Below are 19,782 nucleotides of genomic sequence, written 5' to 3'. Positions count from 1 at the left end.
GTTAAATAAAACAGTCAAAACAGTTGTATGTTGAGAGAAGATTGCAGACTTAAGTGAAGAATTTTACGAGGAGAAGATAATTTTTTTCTTTGCTTTTCTTTTTAAATAATAACCAATGTAAAATCATTTCACGCGTCCATAGCATTACATCAAATGCTAAGTAGCTAAGTTTGAAGGCACAGTAGGCTGATGTAATTGCTTTTAAGTGCCTGAATTAAGAAAATTGTTGAACTGCAAAACATACAAACAATACAATTTTATTAAATATTAAATCTATCTATATAAGTGTTCCGTCTCATTGCAAGCAATAAAGATATTTAAGATGAAAATAGCCCTTATTTTACTCATACTATAACATTATATAACGCAGGTACACCTAAGACTTAAGGCTCATTGTCGGAACTTTAAAGGATTTGTCCAAGCCCCTCAATTTGAGCGCCTGCTGCGAACATTTTCTCTGAAACACGAGTATTATTTCTAACTTTATTGCCTGAATGTATCATTTTTCCGGCTAAAAGTTTCATTGTATTCACTTATATCATATGAGTATGATTTATGCATCATAAGTAATGAGTATTGTCTCGACTGAAACAGTATATTATTTTATTTTATATCAGTTAGGGCCTACGAATTTGTCTACGTGGAGTTTCAGTTTTACAGATAGATATGATAGTATTTGAAATAAAACTACATTATATAGCTTAAAATATAGGTCCTTAATGTAAAAAGTTTCGAAAATTGACAGAGTATTTTATGAGTCAGATGGACAAACAGACATCAGCTATTGCTTCTTCTATGAGCCCTACAATTTTCAGATGTACAAACGAGTAGTTTTTTTTATAAGACAAGGGGGCAAACGCGCAAGATACTCTCAGAATATGAATCGTAGCCTGTGCGTTAACCTCCGGGTCCATGAGTTCTAATAGCAAGACAACCTACAAGATATAAATTAAAGCTAATCAAAACTACTTGTTTTGTGTTTGTAAGCGATAAGAATATGGTATTATAATAAGAATGAGAGAAAAAAAACCTTTTCCTGTTAACTACGGTAAAATAAAAAATAAATGGTTTATATTTTAGGGTAGTTTTGGTTTATGTTGATTGGTCCTTATTTGGTTAAAATAAAACTTCCTAATAATTCGTTGAGAAGAGGTGAAGATGGAATGTGGAATGTGTTTAATTTTTAAAAACTGTAGATTTATATACAAAAATTATCCTACCTGGCCACTAGTGGTAAACATGTGGTACCAAGATGCGAAGGGTGCGCAGACAATAAAATCGAGGTGCGGCAAAAAGTTGTCCTAACGGTAACGCAATTAACTGTTCTTTTCAGAACGAATTATTGTTTCATGACGACACGTACTAATCACCTACAGGATTCCCCCTCTAGCGAAGCGTACCGGCAGGCGTATAACGCGGCCTCGGCGAGTTGTTCTTGTAGGTATTGAGGTGTTCCCAGTGTCTTGTTGTTTCAGGTTGTTGTCATTTTGATGTTTCAGGCTATTTGATGGTTCATGTAGTTCGCTCGCACTTGATGTGTTTTGCTTGTTGCAGGTACTCGTTGTTGTATCAGTAGGCACATCTTGCTCGGTGATAGTGTAGGCAGGTTTGAGTCTGTCGATAGAGATATTCATTTCACGGTTAGGTAACTGCAGCGTGAATATCTTACTGTCTCGTTTCAGCACGCGATAGGGTCCGTCGTAAGGTGCTTGTAATGGCTTCTTTACGGCGTCTATGCGTACGAATATGTTTGCAGGTCGCGGTGAACAAATATGGGTTTTGTGTTGCTGTGTGGTTGACTCGGCATTGGTTGCAGGTTACGTATTTCGTCGCGCAGCTGATCGATGTAGCCAGAGTCCATGATGACGTCATTGCGGGTCGTTGATAAGAAATCACCGGGTAAGCGTATGTTGCAACCGTAGGTAAGCTGAGCGGCGCTTACGCCGGTGTCACTTCGCATAGCGGCGCGTAATCCGAGTAGGACGGTTGGGAGCTCGTTGATCCAGCTTCTTGCGGTCTGTAGTCTTGCTTTTAATGCGGCTTTAAGGACACGGTGCCATCGTTCGATGATACCGTTACACTGTGCGTGGTATGAAGTTGTACGCGTTTTTTCGATTCCTAGTAAGCGAGAAAGAGATGCAAATACTCTGCTTTCAAATTGGCGTCCTTGGTCCGTTGTTATTGTTACAGGACAACCGAAACGGGAAATCCAACCTTCGTATACCGCTTTGGCGACGTCTTCAGCTGATATTTCGCATAATGGGTATGCTTCGGGCCATCTTGTTGCTCTGTCGATCATTGTCACGAGGTATCGATGACCGCTGGCCGCGGTAGGTAGCGGACCAACGATATCGATGTGAACGTGTTCGAATCGTTCGGTTGGTGAAAAAATTGATAATTGACTTGATGTGTGGCGTTGTATTTTGGCGCGCTGACACTGTAGGCATACTTTTGCCCACTTGCCGACGTCTGCGTTCATTGAGGGCCAAAAGTAACGTTGCGTAATTAATTTTCTCGTAGTCTTGATTCCAGGGTGGCTAACGTTATGTACTGCGTTGAATGCGGTACGTCGGTATTCTTCTGGTAGGTACGGACGTAACTGTGAGGTTGAAGTTTCGCAGTGTAATTTGATATTTGAGACGGGCAGGTTGACTTTCTTAAAACATAAGTTGCTCTGTAGACTGAGTGCTTTAATGGTATCGCTATCGCGCTCTTGAGCTTCTGCAAGTAGATTGTAGTCGATCGGCGATGGACAGGTGATTGCTTCGACACGTGATAATGCATCTGCGGCTGCATTTTGAGATCCACTGACGTGTCGTATATCAGTGGTAAATTCGCTGATATAAAGTAGCTGTCGGGTGCGTCTCGGTGATTCGCTGTTTGTATTTGTTTTTGTGTAAGCGAAAGTTAGCGGCTTGTGGTCGGTGAATATTATTATTTCTCGTCCCTCGAACATTTTGCGGAAATGTTTAACAGCCATGTAGATAGCGAGTAGCTCTCGATCGTAGGTACTGTAGCGAGTCTGTGCGTCGGTGAATTTCTTCGAGAAATAGCCGAGTGGTTGCCATGAGTTGTTGATAAATTGATTGAGTGCGGCACCAGCTGTTTTGTCGCTAGCGTCGCTGAATATAGCAAGTGTCGCCTGGTGAGACGGATGAGCAAGTAAAGCGGCGTTTTTTATGCTCTCTTTACATGCTTCATAAGCTTGCGTTGATTCAGTGGTCCAGTCGATCTTAGTTTTGTCACGCTTCTTGACGTTGTGCAGGTAGGTATTTAACGGCGCTTGTATGGTGGCGGCAACTTTGATATTTTCACGGTAAAAGTTTATCATACCGAGAAAACGTCGTAGTTCTTCTACGGTTTGTGGTTTTGGAAAGTCTGTAATAGCTTGTACCTTCTCTTGGGGTGGCTGTATTCCTTCCGCTGTGACTTGGTGACCGAGGAATTTCACAGTTGGCTGGCCGAAAACACATTTTGATGGGTTGATGGTGATGCCGTATTCTTCTAGTCGCTGTAATACGATGCGTAGATGTTTTCGGTGCTCTTCCTCGTCGATTGATGCTATGAGTATATCATCAACGAAAGGGAATACGAAGTTGAGTTCGCGCAGTACTTCGTGAATAAAGCGTTGGAAAGTCTGTCCGGCGTTCTTTAGACCAGGACACATGCGCGGAAACTCGAAAAGACCAAAAGGTGTGATGATGGCGGTTTTCTCCACATCTTGCTCGCTGACTGGCAGTTGTTGGTACGCGCGATTGAGGTCGAGTGTGGAGAAAATTTTCTTCCCTGCGAGTTGGTATGTGAAGTCACGTATACGTGGTATGGGATACCGATCGGGCTTGGTTATGGCGTTGAGCCTTCGGTAATCGCCACACACGCGTAGGTCTCCATTCTTCTTTGGCACGACGTGAAGAGGTGATGCCCAAGGGCTTTTGCTTGGTCTGCATAACCCTTGATCGATCATGTTTTGGAATTCTTTCCTGACCATTTCGTAACGATGCGGTGCAATGGGGCGTGGCTTGCAGTGAAGGGGCGGTCCATTTGTTTCAATGAAGTGTTCAACGGAATGTTTGGGACTAAGCTTCATTGAAGTGATTCTGGTTGTGCCTGGGAAATCTGCTAGTATGCTGTGGTAATTTTGCTCAATGTCTATACTACGAACTGTAGGTATGTCTGCAGTACTGAGTTGAGCGTTTGTTACCAGCTTTGTTTTCCCGTCGATCAATCTTCGGTTTTTTACATCGACAATGAGGTGGTGGTGCTGCAAGAAATCTGCTCCCAGGATTGCCTTAGACACATCTGCTACGACGAATTTCCATGTGTATGGTCTTCGGAGGTTAAGATCGAGTTGGAGTGACTTCTCTCCGTATGTTGGAATGACCGTGTTGTTGGCGGCGTAGAGTTGAAATGGCAGTGGTTTTTCGCGTGAGCCTTTTGTCTTTGGTAGCACGGAGATATTGGCTCCTGTGTCGACCAAAAAGGTAAGTTTCGTTACCCTGTCGGTAACGAAAAGGCGGTGTGATGATTCGGTAACGCCGGTTTCCGCCGCGGCCAGCGTTACTTTTAGTTTTCCGACTGGTTTATGGGCTTGAAACTGCATGGTGGTGTGCATTTCTTCGCGTCCATACCGTAGCGATGATGGTAATAGCAGTACGGCATTGGGGATTTTTTCCGGCTTCGATCTTCCATCTGCGACTCTCGTCGGTTTTCGTTGCGATTTGTTGATGTGTTCCGCGAGCGTGATTGTGAATGTGAATGGTGGCGAGAACGACTGTTGCGGTAGTTGTCGCGAGGTTGTGCTCGTAGCTCGGCAACTTCCAAAGACAACCTTCTTATTTCACCGATGAGGGTGTCGATGGTTGGTTGTTGTTCTGGAGGTGGCACACGGAGTGACAGTGAGATACCGGAGACTTCTTGGCTCGACGGTTGTGATGAAACTTGACGCTCTGCACCGGAATTTTCTGTGTTCGTCATCTTCAATTTTCTTGGTGTTCTTCTCGGGGTCACCACTTTAGGGTAGTTTTGGTTTATGTTGATTGGTCCTTATTTGGTTAAAATAAAACTTCCTAATAATTCGTTGAGAAGAGGTGAAGATGGAATGTGGAATGTGTTTAATTTTTAAAAACTGTAGATTTATATACAAAAATTATCCTACCTGGCCACTAGTGGTAAACATGTGGTACCAAGATGCGAAGGGTGCGCAGACAATAAAATCGAGGTGCGGCAAAAAGTTGTCCTAACGGTAACGCAATTAACTGTTCTTTTCAGAACGAATTATTGTTTCATGACGACACGTACTAATCACCTACAATATCATTCATAAAACCACATATTTATGACAGGCAACATCCCTAACTATCTCGTATTTGAGCACGTCCGTGATTTGTTCTGACCCTGTAATAACGAACCGGTCCCAGATATTATCTATATCGTTATGAATATTGGGAGTGGGCAATACACCAGCAGTTTATTGGTTAATTACGATCGAGGTAAGGCTACATCTCGGGTGCCATCGTCCTTTGATCTTCTACTTAGAGTAATTGACATATTGTTGATGTAATTAACATGGCTATCAAGGTAAGTATAATAGGATAATCGAAAAAATTGCTAAGATGAATTTAGCTACCAATTTGTAGTCCATGTAGATTACTTAACAAATTTAAACATGTTTACTATAAACATGAAATTACGTTTGTCTAAACGTTTCAGTATCATGAACAATAATTTAATACGAAAGGCAAAATTATTTAATTTCTTGTCTTACAATAAAGTATTAAACCAAATCACAATACGTCAGCAGTATTTCTGTGTACATTTACATTTTTGTAAGGCAAGTTAGATTGTTGATTGAGAGTACCTGAACAGACTGGCGTCGGGAATCGGAGGGCGGATTACATGTAACTAAGCCACAGAGGTATTATATATATACATTGAAGTTAGTATTACTTCTTTACGAAGGATAATTCATATAGCGAAGTTTCTATAGTGTCGTCATTATGTTGTCAAGATATTTACTAAATTGGTGCTATTGAAGCGGCGAAGTGAAATGACTAGTGTACCGCGGGAGACACGCAAACGACTCCATTTGTCTGAAAGCAGTCGTTTGCTAAAATAAATTATCTTCAGGGGAGTTGTTAACTGTGAGCGAGATCTGAACATACGTAATCACTATACGAACGGCAAACTATTTCCAAATAAATTGCTTAAGTTTAAGTATTTAAATAATATTAGTTCAGTAAACGCTGGGGCCTACGGACTAACTAAAACTAAACTAATAACATTAACGACAAAAAATACGTATTTCCGTAAAATAAATTTTACTCCTTCATTGATATTGATATGACATCGATATGACAAAAACCTATATATAAAAATTTCAAATTCCTTTACAGCTTTCATTAAAAAATCATTGTGGAAATGCGAATTTTAACTACGAAAGTCAAAATTTCTATAGTCTGTTTCATATTAAGTAAGCTGTGGCCGTACCCGCTTTTACATTACTAAATATAACTCTTACCAAATAAGCAATCTTAACCTACTGGTTCAATCCTAATTTATGAGATTAGATAAAATAGTATATAAAACTGTACAAAGCTATGTATTATGTAATACTTGCCTGCTTTAACGTATTACGCATATTGTTTTAGGAATTGATAATATAAGTGAAATAAGTTAGGAACATATTTTACGTATTAAATAAGTTATATTTCAGGGATAATAAATCTCAAACAAGGAAAATAACATACCCATATTGCTATACAGGTAGATCGTAATAATATACTAATGTAGCGGTCCTTAGAATATAATATATGGTTTATTTACCATAACTATATAACGTGCACACTGTACAATAATATAAACTTATTTACACTCAAACCAAACTAATAAAATGAATTAATTATACCAAACAGGATCCCAGGGGCCAAGTATCAGTAGGCAGTAATTTCTCGTTGCATTTCAGTGCTGTTTAAGATTTTTATTAGAAAATGGTAAACTGGCAAAAGGCGCACAATGACCAAGCATATGCCGGGGTTCACAGCACTGTCTCTTACCTTACTGCTTAGGAATATATATAGGTCAGTTATACAAAAAACATATTATACAAAATCTAATCGTAAAAAATGTTAAACAATAAAGAAATAAAAACTCTTTAACATTTTGTGCGTTGAGTGCATGCAAGCTCGCGCCGCCCTGACGGCTGACAAGTAAGTATTTTTTTTATGTAATAGCAGGAAAACGGGCAAGAGGCTTACCTGATGTGAAGCGATACCGAGCCTTCTGGCAATGTGAGTGTCCATGTCCGCCACCCATGGACACTCACATTGCCAGAAGGCTCGCAAGTGCGTTGCCGGCCTTTCAAGAATTGGTACGCTCTTTTCTTGAAGGACCCCAAGTCGAATTGGTTCGGAAATACTTCAGTGGGCAGCTGGTTCCACATAGTGGTGGTGCGCGGCAAAAACTGCCTTAGAAAGCGCTCAGTTGTGGAACGACGGACGTCGAGGTGATACGGATGGTATTTTGTATTTTGCCTTGACGTCCGATAATGAAACTCAGCTGCGGGTATTAGACCGAACAACTCTTCTGAACACTCCCTATGGTAAATGCGGTAGAAGATGCAGAGGGACCCAACATCTCTACGCAACGCCAAGGGATCAAGCCGCACGGAAAGTGATTGGTCGTCGACGATTCGAACCGCTCTTCGTTGAATACGGTCAAGTGGAAGGAGCTGGTACTGGGGAGCTCCCACCCAGAGGTGAGAACAGTATTCCATGTGGGGCCGAATTTGCGTTTTATAGAGTTGCAAGCGGTGGCCCGGAGTGAAGTACCGTCTCGCCTTGCTGAGCACACCAAGCTTTTTGGAGGCTAATTTAGCCTTCCCTTCCAAATGACCGCGAAACTGGACGTTATTCGATATGTCAACGCCCAATATTCCGATGTTAGCTGAGGCTTTAAGGAGAGTGCCTTCAAAGAGGGGAGTAGCGACAAAGGGAGTTTTTTTAGCGGAAAACGCGCAGACTTGTGTCTTCTTGGGGTTAAATTGGACTAGATTTAGTCTACCCCAGCCCGAGACTCCACGTAAAAGAGTTTCGACTTCAGACACAAGTTTGTTCCGGCACTCATCAACAACAGCCCGAGAAATACCTGCCCGGCCTGTGTAAAAAGTATCCCCAGTGCTGTCGTCCGCATAGCAACGAAGGTTGCTAAGTTGCAACATATCATTAATATGCAGAATAAATAGGGTCGGGGATAGAACACAGCCTTGTGGGACACCAGAATTGACGGGTTTAAGGTCGGAGCATGCTCCGTCGACGACCTTAATGCTCCGATCAGCGAGAAAGCTGGAAATCCAGTTGCATAATTTCTCGGGGAGCCCATAGGCTGGAAGCTTCGAGAGCAGTGCTCTGTGCCATACCCGATCGAAGGTTTTCGCTATGTCCAAACTTACCGCCAGCGCCTCCCCCTTGGACTCAATTGCCTCTGCCCACCTATGTGTAAGGTATACAAGGAGGTCACCAGCTGAGCGACCACGACGAAAGCCGTACTGAGAATCGCTAATCAGCTGGCTGCCCTCTAGATACCTCAAGAGCTGGCCGTTAATAATGGTTTCCATTATTTTTGAGAACAAGGAGGTTATGGCGATTGGGCGATAGTTGGACGGATCAGAGCGATCGCCTTTTTTAGGGATCGGATGTATCAAAGCTGTCTTCCAGCACTTCGGAACAGTGTTGAGGGAGTACAGGTACCGGAAAAGGCGCGTTAGGACCGGAGCCAACTCAGGAGCACAAGTACGCAGCACAATTGGGGGGATGCCATCAGGCCCGCTCGACTTATGGATGTCCAGGGAAAATAAATGTTTACGGATAGCACGTTGCCGGAATGTAACTTCAGGCATCGTAGTATCACACCGCAATAATGTCGGTGGTTCCTTCCCCTGATCATCCAAAGTTGAGTTCGACGCAAAGAGACAGCCTAGAAGATCGGCCTTCTCTTTTGCAGTATGGGCCACTGAGTCATCCTCCCTATGCAGTGGTGGAATAGAGGGCTGACAGAAATTCCCTTGGACAGCTTTGGCAAGAGACCAGAAGGCTCGAGTTCCCGAAGGAAGGTGGGCCAATTTCTCACCAAACCTGGCAATATGCTCTGACTTTGCCTTAGCGATTTCCCGTTTGAAGGACCTAGAGGCTGAATTGTATGCTTTTTTACGTTCGCCGATAGCCGCATCACAGGATGTCGCCACTTCTGCCCAGGCTTTAAAGCATTCACGCTTACGGCGCAAAGCCTCTTTGCACGAACGCCTAAACCAAGGCTGGGACTTGCCACCGACCGGCACCGCAGAGAATGGAATAAAAAGTTCCATGCCCTGCAGGACCACATCAGTGACAGAGTCAGCGACGGCATCCGGAGTACTCAACGAAAAGCAAATGGTCCCCCAAGGGTAGGACGCAAAAAAAGACCGCATCCCGTCCCGTGCTGACTTATAGTGCCACACACGGCGACAGCCCGCAAACCTAGGCCGTAAAGGGCGCGTGAGCGGCACAATGCTCCGTACTACACAATGATCTGATGAACCCAATGGCGGGTCAACAGAGACTTGGTAGGTCTCCAGATGTGAAGTCAGCAGAAGGTCCAACAAAGAAGGTTTATGACCATCCACATCTGGTATTCGCGTAATCGCAGGGACCATTTGCGTCAAGTCGTAGGCTAAAGCAAAGTCGTGAAAGGATCTTCCCGCGTGATCGGTGGTTTCAAAGCCGAGTCAATCGGCATGCTGGGCGTTAAAATCGCCAAGTATCACGATTTCAGCGGTAGGAATCCTTTCGAGCAGGGAATCTGTAGCCATTTGGATGTGCTCAATGAGTCGGTCAGTTTCGGTATTTCCGCTATGGGACCTATACAGGCATGCGTAGAATCGCGGATGGTCATCGCAGTCTACGCGCAGCCAGAGGTTAGATAGGTCCCTTCCTTCAAGCGTCCCGAAGCGACGAGAACAGATATCCTCTCTGACGTACACGAAAACTCCAGCCCGCGGCACAAATGAATGTTCCAATTTGTACCCCGGGTAGGAGAGGTAAGAAGTATCAGCCGGGGAGGAAATCTGAGTCTCGGTAAAAAAGAGCAAGGCCGGCTTCGCAGTCTCTAAATGATAGTGGACAGCGTGGATGTTGGAGTTGAGCCCCCTAATATTTGTGAAGTCCAGGGCGAGTGTGGAAGGGGGTGCCTTTGTTGGATTGCTCCGTTTGCCCCGAGACCGATAATTTTTTTTTAAAAAGCGCAGAATTGCCCCCCCCAGAATACGAGGGGCAGCCTGTGCGTCCACCACCGGGTGCTGAGTGTCCCGGTGGTGGACGCCCAGAGGGGGATTCTCCACCGCAAGCGCGTGTGGTACCCCCCTGGGGTAGATTCTGATTCTTCTGCACCTTCATATTTCTTGTAGAGGGGGGGGGATGGGCTCCGGGAATCTTTCTCACCGCACGAAACGCGAGTACAAGAAGGAGAACCTTTTGTATCACTTTACGCCGGTTTTCTGAAAGTAATGTAGGAGTTCCGTTCTGCAGAAAATTCGCCGAGAAATACTATCCTTAAAGCTACTCCTTGAAGGTTTCACGTACAAATACCCTCTTGTACACAGTAAGTACTTTTAATTCTGTGAATTCAATGTTTATTTTCGTTTTGCTAATCGTAAATACAGCAGCACTGTTAGCCTATAAATTACTAGATACGATTCTTGAGACTAACTCATGCGATTGTACCAAGTGTGAAATAAAGCAGGCAAATCGTGTAATCGCTAGACACGTGATGAAGATGGAACGAGGCTAATCTGATTAGCAAACATTTAAAAATAATAATAATACGAATATGATCAACGAATGTCACGAGTCTACATAATTTAGGGCTAATATATATATATATATAGGGTTACAAATGTTCGATTCAGTAGTTAGTGAGATATGGGTATAACATAATTAGTCGATCATTAATAATAATTAATGAGTATCATATTACCAATAGATATATCTATTACTAGATACATTCAACAATTACATGTTCCTATAGACATAACCATTTTCAAAAAACAGGCAGCCATTCACATTTTAACAATACCAAACAAAGTGCTTGCAGTATTTCTATATCAATCCGCTACGGTACACCACTACAGAATAATACAATAAAAATATAAAACAAGAAAATTGTAAAATATAAGGATATTATTACGGGGACCTGTGAGTCACTGGTTGTACGCCGTGCAGGTTTTAATAAACCATAAACAATTAATAAAGCTTTTATTTTATATTCATTTAAATTGTAGACTGAACCCGTCTGAACTCGCTGATCTTTACCAAACGTGTAGAACTGAATACGTAGTCATCCTTATTTGTATTCTACATTTCAGTAAATAAATATTTTTCCAAGTGTTCTCGAATACAAATTAGTCTTCCGATGCAATATCCAAGAGTGATGTGACGTTTTGAGCGTTTCAGCATTGAAACGTTAGGAATTTTTCATTTTGAAATGATTATGTTGCTTCCAATATTCTTTAGGGAGACGTATTCTAGACGCGTTCACTGTTCACATTTAATTTAATTTCCTGTTTCATGTTATGAAATCGTTCAAACAACTTGTTTATTGGTTTACACTTGGTTAACCAGCGGGTATAATTATGTTTGTTTTGTCAATTGATAATGTTAGGTATCACGTGAGGGGTAAAATTGCAGCCAATATAACGTCTTTTTTACGCAGTAAGGATTTTTTAAATTCATACAGTTAAGACACTTTTTGTAACAGTTAAGTAGATCCAGAGGACTGTTGTATTTTCGGCAATACATTTAGGTTTAGTATTTAAAAAAAGACACATTATAAGAATAAAAAGCAATATTCTTTTTTGCGTGGCTTGAATGAAGGTGCTTTACAAGACTGCCAGTTTCTATGTAAGCGTTTTTATTACAAGTTATTTGATCAATTTTTTTTTCTCTATCATATTTCGGTAACTGAAGTTAAGCACAACAACAGCTACATACGAGTCCTAGTATAGACCTGATATTTACATTGAAGAATTATGTCAGTTAGAAGATGTTTTTGTGTAGCTTAGATGAAGTTTAGCCTGTCAATCTACAATCTAATGGAAGAGTAAAAAACCTGTCGAATAGTTATGTTAATAACAATAAACCTTTAAGGGTTTTAAGCGAAAGCCTAGGACAAGGATAGCATTTATATTTATTCAATCATCAAAGACATAAGGTCTTAAACTGTTACTCGTTACGTTACTGAATTTTATTTATGCAGAGTTTGAATGCGAGACCTCATTGAATCCTATCAATCACTAAAGACACCTTTTGTCATATTCTTACCCAATCTGGTTAGCGCTGTGCCTTTTTAAGTTGTCCTGTAATTTTCACACGTGTATATTACAATATCTAACATATTTTCATGAGTATTTGATTGTCCTCATTTTAACATAAGTGATGTTTGAGAGCATAAATTGAATTTGGTCGTATTACAATAACTCCCAATAGTATTTTTATCTGAAATATATGCAAAAATTGTAGGAGTTTGCAAATGAATAGCCGGGTAACTAACTAGCGTCATGTATAGGTTTGAAATATAGCAATGAAAGCCACCTGGGAGCGACAAATGCATACATTCATCATGGCCCGCTATAATAGCCATACTGAGTTATTTCATAAAAGGAAAATGTAAAAATATTTGACGTATCTTTTAGAACAATTAGGTTATATTTAAATTTTCAAAATAGGAGTATATTTTTATACCATAAGCATAATTACTATTGTTTATGTCGCATTTTAAATCAAAAATGTTATATCAAACAATAATACCCATTTCTGGGTACACAAAAATTGTCGCGTTAAAAATTGATTCCAATAATTTACGATTTTTTGTCATTGATAGGCTAGCATTGGCACTTAGAGCATATAAAGCATTCTAAAAACGAAACCCATGTTCGACGTAATACTCTATATATCTGAGCGGGTAATGCAAACTTAGAATTACGAAAACGTATCAAATCGGCATCACTCTTGAAAGTTACGTGGTAGTCGTACTGGTATTTGGTCTAAAAATACGCGGTAACTCTCGACAGCGATTCGACCCACAGTGACTGACCCGACTTTAATGTTTTGTACCACGCAATTTAAAGGTAGATTGAATCGCATAGATTCGCATAGATAGCGTAATTGATCGAATTTGCATAGAAAATTTATTAACTATTGTGGAGTTATAGAGAGTTACGGTAGTGTATATACCGTAGGGCGTATTAACTATGGAAGCTAATTCGAAAAATCTAAATAATATTGGATAAGATATTATATTTTTAAAGACCGTCAAGTTCTTTCAGTTACAGAATAAGCTTAATGTTGAATTGAATTTCAGCTGCGCAGCTGGATTACATTAGTACATCTAATTACTTTTGTTAGGTACTACGACGAACAATTCTTAACAAGGACTAAGAAAAAATAAAGAAAAACTCAGGACCAGCGTACAATTATTTAATGAATTCGCAATTTGCATACTGACGTCACTTTGAGAGGATACTTCAAGAGTTGTTATTTATTCTCAACACAGGAACGAGCCTTTTTCATAAAATATTACAGGACTAATAATACTAAAGACTCCATTTTAGCGGGTAGTTGTTACTCCTGGGGAAGATCTCCACTTAGAACCAATTTAGCAGTGCGCATTAATAAAATGAAATGGCTAATATAGTTTTGGTATGGCTAACTTCTCGAGCCTCGTCAGAGTAAACATGTAAAGTAAAAAGGTGGTATAAATTTTGATAAACTTAATGATTTTTATTTAGTGCACGTCATCATCGTAGCTGCTTCAAATGCTTCAGCCATTGTTATTTGTTAGATTACATTTTTTATCTACACCTTTCGTCGGTTGGCGATCGTGGCTACTTTAATTTTGACCAAACCATTGGCGAAGATCCTTTATCCAAGACGTGTGTCTGTAGCCAGTGCTAATAAAATAAAGTGCGTGTTTAGTACACAGGTTAGAAATGAAACTTCTTTGTAAATTAATTATTACTATAGTAAAAGGCCCAGTATATGATCACTCCATGTATTTATATTCACACTGTTCACATACTGTATACGTGCTAATGATAGTATAAATAAATAAAAAATCTGCGTTTACTGCTAAACATTAACCGATAGCATGTAATTTTTCTCGATCTCCCTTACTCTCTCTCTCGATCTTTCTCACTTGCTTGCTACTACTCTCGCTCAATGGTTATTTGCTTCATACGTTCATTGCTACGTTCGCCCTTTCTCACTCCCTCTCAATCGGTCTCAATTGCTCTCTCCCTTTTCTTCGACAAAAACGCTGCACTATTATTATTGCGTTTCATTCGTAAAAAGATTACCCTCATACGCCTAAACAAGTTTCACTTTAAAGACATTTGTCGGGTCAGCTAGTTTAAGACAAAGTTTTAAGCATATCATCGTAATAGGCTTTCTCTTTACGTCTAAACAACTCTATATGATATAACATTCTTGACACAAAAATCGTGATGTAATTGCGTTCTTCTCTACTGTTGGTGTCCCTTTTGTTCCATCTTAAATTAAAGACTATTGACCTTAACTTTTTCCTTTGTCCGCGCCTCCCTCCGCACTATTAGTAACTTTAGAAGTAGTTCTCTGAAGTAATTAGAAGGAATGCTTCCGTAAACGAGCATCGTCTGTACTTTTTATCTGAATTTACAGTGAGGTGTTTCTTTTAAACGGAAATAGTTTGAACTTAGTACCTTTACACTGTGAATAGAAATTGCAAAACGTGGAAGTGTAATAAGTAAAGGCTTTGTTACTAGTGTTTCTTATCACTAAAAAACTATTCGCAAATGGTACGAGGTTTGAATAGAAAAAAACAGATTGTCAACTTGGCAACCTTGGTATTTGTAAGTTTAGGTATTTCTTTCCTATTTAACCACTTCGATGAACGGGAGTTTTAATTTTGCCGCTTTGTTTTTGATATCGTTTTGGTAAAAAATATGATAATCCCTTACTTCCCTCTGAGTGGTAAAAAGTTTATACTATATGCATTTCTATTGTCATTTTAATAATATTCAATTGGTTTTATAACGTATAAAAATCAAAGAAAAACCTTATTCAACGCATAGATCAACAGTCAGACAGTCTAACAAAAACGTAGAATTTTTCTACGTGATCCAATTTTTTATTGCTATCTTTTAATACCGAGCGTATATAAATATTTAGTTTTTTCCTTTGGAATACGTAGTTGAAATATTGTGGAACACTGTAGGCAATCTATTTCGATTGTCTATAGTCCATTTAATCCATTCAATGCGAAAGACAATTGAAGTGATCATAGACATTCCTATGTACATATTTAAGAAAGAAAAAATAAGGCCACATCACCTACTTAGTAATATTTTTTAGACATAAACAGAAGAGACATACTTGAAAAATATTATATTTATAGTATTAAAAAAAATTGCGTGTCGTACATTAAGAAAGACGAAACGATGGCGCTTTCCGCTTGTTTGTGATTGGTGGATTGGTCCAATCACAATCCAATCGACACGATTTGACGTTTCTTTTACCTAATCGTTTAATAATCAAGCGATTTTTATTCTGACTTCCCTTGGGATTCCCTACCCTAATTCACACATTAAATTCGTCATATAAAATAGATTAGCTCTTTTCAATGAGAACATACCGTTAGTTATCGCTTAGTAAATACAGTATCGATGCTGAATTGGCGTCGATTAAGGTCGGTCAGTTAGAGTTATTGAAGCTCGAAATGGCTTTGATATATTTCGTTTAGAGATATTTTGAATTAGAGTTATTGGTATATATTCAATAGTTTAGTATTTAATGATTAGGAGGCTGGATTCTGCGTGATTTAAGGTAAATTTATGTGATTTAAATAGAAGTGTAACACTTTTTTGTCTTCTAAAAGACAATTATTTCTTGTAGTTTGGTCTTCACGTGAAACGTTGGATTAAACATAGTCTTATTAAATATATCTAGTTATATTTACATATTGGTATAATAGTTCTTTTAACTTTACGTCTTTTAAATTTGAAGCAAAAGTTATTTTTATCTTCGCGCGTTTATACAAGAGCATTCTTGGCGTAATAGCTTCAGCGTGCGACTGTCATTCTTGACGTAATAGCTTCAATCTCCGACTGTGCATCAGTGGACTTTCTGTCTATGTGCACATTTAACACTCGCTCGTAGGGTAAAGAAAAACATCGTGAGAAATTTCCCAAAAAGTCGACGGCGTCTGTCAGGAACAGAAGGCGTCCTTGCCTATCAGAAAAAGAAACACGTAACAGGTATAAAAACCTGAGACCCAGACTTAAATAAAAAAGGTTGTAGCGCCAATAGTTTTTTGTTTTGTGTATAAGGACGACTCAAGAGCCAAATAGGTCCTTTTAAGCCTGCCATGGACAAAATATAGTTATTTTTAGTAATTTATCGCTCGCTTAAGACCTTACATCTGAACGGCTAAAACAATGTGACATGGTAGATCAGTTTTCGCGCCAAGTAAATATCTAAATCTAATTCAAGAAGACAAATTTCTTTCATAAGAAATACTTCTTTCTTTAAACAAAATGTGAAAGAGTCTTAAGTGATCATATCAATCATAGTAAATTAAGTAAAGCATCACATAGACCTAACTTAAAAGCTCCACAGATAACCCAATACGCCAAAAGAGAATTCTGTGCAAAGGAGTCATATACAAATCATATACAAATCAGTGGTCCATTAAAGATGTAAACCCTAAAACCAGAGCAGCTTAATTTCTTTGCACGTTCGGGACTCGAAAAGTCGTTTCGCAAAGTAATTGCTTATGAGTGGAAGCGGATAAACGGAACGAGTTCCACTCTAGCGGGACTCGTAAAATGGAGTCAGGGGCTTGCATTTAATTAATATGACCAGCGGTACGTGAGAGCCATCTCCGGAAATCATTTCCTTTTGACCGCAGAACTGGCTTTTCATGCCGAAAAACTCTCAATGAGTCTATTAGTATTGCACTTTGATATGATTTTAATTAACGTTTGTTTAGATTTTTAGTGATGCCCCAAGGTTGTTGCAGTTTTGATGTTTATCAAACTTGTTTAAAAAACAAATCAAACGACTGTCCTTGCTTTGTGCATTTTGAAGTTAATTGCGATGACACAATTAACATTTGTTTGTTTGTTGTATGAAATTTGGTCAATTGTAAAACACAGTATTAGAAAATGTGTTATCAACGTTGATTTGCTTTATATATTCAGTTAGCTGCAACGCAGAAATGTCTTAAATAGCTATGACAATTTAATACAATTTCTTACTCCGAGCGACTGCTATGACCATCAATCCGTGAGATCTGCTATTTGAACAACGTACCCATTCGTCACTTGACAAGGTCTTCGCCTGTCCAAAATAATTAAAGACTACAACATGACAATAGAGATGTCAAGCATGTTCATGTGTCATAATTGTGTTTAAACTTATCCACAGATTAAATCTACATTGATCTTTATTCCGACAGCATAAAGCTGTCATAATAAAAACGATTGTAACGATGACGTAATTAACTTGGCCACAATCATTTAAATTTACGAGCGAATTAAGGGATTGTAAAGAAAGTTGGCAATCCACGTTTTGCTGCATAGTTAAGAAAGTTTTTACGGCAGTCGATTAAAGACTCAACTCCGAATTAAACAGAATAGATTATACCAGGTCGTTACTAAAGTTCACCCCCTGAGACGTTGTTAAGAAGTAAAATTGAAATAAGAATAGTCAACCGTACCAGACTTAAGTCCAAGTGACTAAAAAGAAAGAATATAATGCAATAAAGTTAGCTTTCAAGAATTTTCCTAGGTCCGCACAGAATAAATCTTGCGTTTTTTAATATGCATATTTTCGTAAATAGAGTAAGTATTTCTGTCTCAGTAAACGCCTTAAAACGAAAAGAAAGATAAAATTTGATAACGACAGTGAAAAGTGGGAAACGTAAGAGAACTTTCAAGCGAAGTTCAAGTCCGTTTGTTTACAAAATTGCGAGCAGAACTCCATTACGATTTCCATACACAAAGTTTAGTGCAACTTTATGCAACTTGGAAAGAAAGTGTGTGAAACTGAGAAACTACAGCATGTGCACTTCGAAATCTTTATGGATACAATTCTGTAAGTATAAAATCGTTCTTGAATATGCGGGCAGCTGCACGCCCGTATGAGGCGATAAAACTGTCTACTTAGATACGATTGCTGGACGCGCTGTTGGTAGAGCTTACTGATTTTCACAAAATATAGGCAGAGAATTGCACTGGAATTCTATTTATTGCCAATATTTAAATGTGTAGTAAAATTTGTTTTAAATTGAAGTCATCTTGTTTATGACCTTACTTTGTCTCTTAGGATTTTTGGTATCATATCTAGAAATAATGTTAATGCATCACCTGGTGGTAGAGGACGCAAAACTAAGTTTAAAAGCAAAAATTTCTATATAAAAATTAAAATTACATTTTAACAACTATTATTATTGTTTGTTTTATATATTTATTATTGTTATATTTATTATACTAATTACATTATCTTTCATTCCCAAATAGCCTCAATGTTTCGTTTGCACCTCTTAAATAGTTCCTTTGGTTAACTATTTATTATATTTATAAATCCTGTTCTGGAAGGGATCGCACAAACCATACCAAAAATAAGTTTTAATGATCATTAATTAAGATCTTAAATCAATTTCTACCAGTCGCTCGATTTTATTCCACACTTTATGCAGGTCACTTGTGAAGCCTTCATTATAATTAGATTATTACTTACAAAGTTATGATCTCATATAAAACTATTTAAGTATGAACAAGAGCGCAAACACTTGAATCGTGACCATGCTAATAAAAAAAGTTTGGATGGTACTGACAGAAACTCATAAATCTTACTGCAGGTTTACACTGTGCGCTACTTGTGATATGACTGTGGCAGTAAAACGATGGCAATTCATCGCTCATAACTCTACAGAACAAGTGAAGCAATTCGCTTAATTTAATGAACCAATCAAGTTTCAGTGGTTCTGCGTTGAAGTTTTGTGTTTATTATCTTGACTTAATGTTGATCTACGTTCAAAGAGTACTTTGATAGATCAACATTAAGTATTCTAGTTAGAAGCGAGAATTTAGAGTTACCGTAGATTTTTAATAGAATATCAAATAAAAAAGCAGTCAAGTTATTTTATACAAAATATTGCTACTTCTGCGCTTCGACTTACCCTATAATACGTAACGTAAGCTCTGTAAGTTGTTGCTAAGAGGACAGCATAGAGGACCAACTATAATCATAATTTATATACGTGGGTAACACTGAAAATGTTTAGAACTGGCCAGTTAGACACTTTGCTAATGAAAACTTTTTTTGAATTTCAATTTTAGAACTCTTTGGTAACCTAATGTATACTACATTCATTTGTCATTTGTTTTTGAGAATTGGCGGCAAATCTAAAACTCTTGTTACACGTGAAAATGAACCTAACGCGAGAAAATGTTAGGGCAATGATTTGTTATGACTTTCGTTGTGGGCTTACTCAACAACAAAGCTATGATATGCTGCGATTAGCATTTCTAAATAAAGCTCCATATCGTGCCTCAATTTACAATTGGTTTAACGAGCTTAAGCGTGGACGTAGCAATCTCAATGATGATCCGCGTGAGGGATGTCCTTTAAGATGTCAGGGTCAGTGCTGTGCGACGCATAATAGAGGAAGATAAGAGACGGACCTATCAGCAGATACGGGCAAGTCGGGTAGGTATGA

This window comes from Pieris brassicae, chromosome 3 (assembly GCF_905147105.1).
Source record: "Pieris brassicae chromosome 3, ilPieBrab1.1, whole genome shotgun sequence".
NCBI lineage: Eukaryota > Metazoa > Arthropoda > Insecta > Lepidoptera > Pieridae > Pieris > Pieris brassicae.
This window is presented reverse-complemented; position numbering follows the sequence as displayed.